Source organism: Oncorhynchus mykiss, chromosome 8 (assembly GCF_057628025.1).
Source record: "Oncorhynchus mykiss isolate SJ-2025 chromosome 8, ASM5762802v1, whole genome shotgun sequence".
Taxonomy (NCBI): Eukaryota; Metazoa; Chordata; class Actinopteri; order Salmoniformes; family Salmonidae; genus Oncorhynchus; species Oncorhynchus mykiss.
The window spans coordinates 70531289-70534506 of record NC_143029.1 but is presented as its reverse complement, the minus strand read 5'-3'; the positions used below and the strand labels follow the sequence as shown (position 1 = coordinate 70534506).

Sequence of the window (3218 nt, the reverse complement as noted above, 5' to 3'; positions counted from 1 at the left end):
CCATCAGACTGATTAACACTTGAACTGGACTGACCACCTGCTCTGATTCTCCGCACCTTAACAAACATGCACTCACTCATGCACACACCCACACAGACATACACACACAAATATACGTTCATGCGACACACACATCACAACTGCTGCTACCGGACTCTTATTACACTGCTCAATTTACACTTCCCCCCTGTGTAAATATTGGATTATAAATTGTACCTTCCTGTATTGTACTTATGCTAAAATGTTTATTATATTCTATTGCCATTTACTTTATGTTTGTATTCTTATCTTTAATTATTTATTATTGTTGCTGTCGAGAAGGAACTGGCAAGTAAGCATTACGACCTATATCATGCATATACCGTACATACAACTAATAAAACTTTAAACACACACACACACACGCACACACGCACACACGCACGCACGCACACACGCACACACACACACACACACACAGAGAGACACTCAGTCACTCACACTCACACAGAGGACATCTCTCGTCCATGAAGTGACTGTTATTGATAGTGGCTGTGACAAATTTGCTTGTGGGCGATGGGAGTGGGTGAGTTGACGTATAAAGGGAGGGTAGGATTTAGTACACACTCAAGCTCAGAGCACATATAAAGGGAGGGTAGGATTTAGTACACACTCAAGCTCAGAGCACATAGAAAGGGGGGGTAGGATTTAGTACACACTCAAGCTCAGAGCACAGAGACATGATGGCACAGCCAGCAGAGCGAACTGTGTCAAATTAAGGGCAGCAGCATTGGCACTCCACCTTTAAACTCAGACTTACGTTTTGTTAATTGAAAAAGCAACCACAGCTGTTAGTAAATTGTTTCTCTGAACAGACTGCTATACAGTATAATGCAACTCGTGCCCCCTCAGATTTAAAAATATTATAATATACACTGAGTATACACAACATTAACCCATATAATCACACATTTTTCCCAGGCATGAAAATATCCAAATCAAGTGTCATTAGTAACCCTTTGAAGTAATCAGTCATTATTTTTTGAAATTTTAATGGAAAAGAAGGATGAAAAAGTGTGCTTTATGGTCGGTCACAATTGTGACCGGTGGGATAATGTTACGTATACTAAATTAACATATTTATCCTATGCAGTTATCAAAGTTCTTATAAATCCCAACCCAGTTATTAGCACATTTAAAACTGTCAGTAGCAGTCCCCAGCATTGCCTCTAGAATGCCCCGTCACATTCTAGTGTGACTATTTTACACATCAAAGACCCTTATACAACACGATATGAATACTGAGAGCAAATACAAAAAAACAACCATCAACGTATTTCAGCATTGTTCCTTTATTGTAACATACATTGTAACATTGTTACTTTAGTGCAACATGTATTGAAACATGATATTGTAACTTTATTGTAACATTTGAACTTGTACTTTAGTGCAATACTCATTGTAACATTGTCATTGTGACATTTTAGTGCAACAGGTCATCATCACTGATAACGTTGTTCCTGTCATGATCAGTTTGCATAGGTTCAGCATATGCATTCAACAGCCTGGCTGGCAAATGGTCTGTCCATAGTCCATATCTGACCCATCGCTATCACAATCACTCAGGACAGCATCTTTCTCATTTTGAGGGATAACTGCAATGTTGCATGCCTTGTCTGGGCGGTCACCTAGACCCAACATGTCCAGAACTGGACTCAAAGGGAAACTAAAAGAAAGAACAGAGTAGAAAGTTAGGTAAAACAAGAACTATGTATGTGTATAACTATGTGTATACCTAGATGTTATCCCTCCGGTCACTATTGTTGCCGTCAACATGATAACTAATTCTATGACCACACTGAACAAAGGGGAGTAATTGCACATGCATATACCAACACCAGACCCCTTAAAGATGATGTGTACCAAAAATCTTTGTCCTATCTTTATGTTAACACACTTTACTAACCTTTTGTTTGGGAGCTTTGATGCAGCCATCTTCTTCTGTAACCAGGAAGTAAACAGCTCTGGTCATGTGACAATTTACACTAAACATGTGACACTGCACATATTTCATTGAGACCCTTTATTATTTCAATATTTTCTGTAAATGCATTGATACATCATTCAGTAACATTTATGGAGCCTTATGACTGGAAAAGTTTTTTTTACAGTCACTTTTGTGACCGATAGGATTAAATTGGTTAAGAACTCTCTCCTTGGCATAGACTGACAAGGGGAATCCAGGTGAAAGCTAGGTTGGTCCCATATTGATGTCACTTGTTAAATCCATTTCAATCAGTGTAGATGAAGGAGAGGAGACAAGTTAACCTCTTAAAGAAGGGTTTTTAAGCCTTGAGACAACTGAGACATGGATTGTGCATGTGTCACATTCAGAGGGTGAATGGGCAAGACAAAATATTTAAGTGCCTTTAAACGAGATAGGTGCCAGGCAAAACGGTTTCGGTGTGTCAAGAAGTGCAATGCTCAACAGTTTCCTGTGTGGTTTAAGAACGTTTCACCACCCAAAGGACATCCAGCCAACTTGACACTACTGTGTGAAGCATTGGATTCAACATTGGTCAGCATCAGTGTGGAACGCTTTGGACACATTGAAGAGTCCATCCATACCCCAACGAGGCTGTTCTGAGGGCAAAAGGGGGAGGAGGTGCAAATCAATATTAGGTTTGGTATACCCAGTGTGTGTATGTGTGCGCATGTGTGCGTGTGTGTGTATACAGTACCAGTCAAAAGTTTGGACACACCTACTCATTCAAGGGTTTTCTTTATTTTGACTATTTTCTACATTGTAGAATAATAGTGAAGACATCAAAACTATGAAATAACACATATGGAATCATGTAGTAACCAAAGAAGGGTTGAACATAACATATATTTTATATTCTTCAAAGTAGCTACCCTTTTCCTTGATGACAGCATTGCACACTCTTGGCATTCTCTCAACCAGCTTCACCTGGAATTCTTTTCCAACAGTCTTGAAGGAGTTCTCACACATGCTGAGCACTTGTTGGCTGCTTTTCCTTCACTCTGCAGTCCAACTCATCCCAAACCATCTCAATTGGGTTGAGGTCGGGTGATTGTGGAGGCCAGGTCATCTGATGCAGCACTCCATCACTCTCCTTCTCGGTCAAATAGCCCTTATACAACCTGGAGGTGTTTTGGGTCATTGTCCTGTTGAAAAGCAAATTATAGTTCAACTAAGCGCAGACCAGATGGGATGG

General features: G+C 40.0%; 1 long non-coding RNA gene across 1 annotated transcript; it reads right to left on the bottom strand.

The window, feature by feature from the left end:
• Nucleotides 1-1315: 1315 nt before the first annotated feature.
• LOC149982097 (uncharacterized) lies at nucleotides 1316-2004 on the bottom strand. Its single transcript, XR_016482749.1, has 2 exons — nucleotides 1946-2004; nucleotides 1316-1705 (listed from the first exon to the last, which is right to left on the bottom strand). It is a non-coding gene; the product is annotated as an uncharacterized LOC149982097 (long non-coding RNA).
• Nucleotides 2005-3218: the final 1214 nt, after the last annotated feature.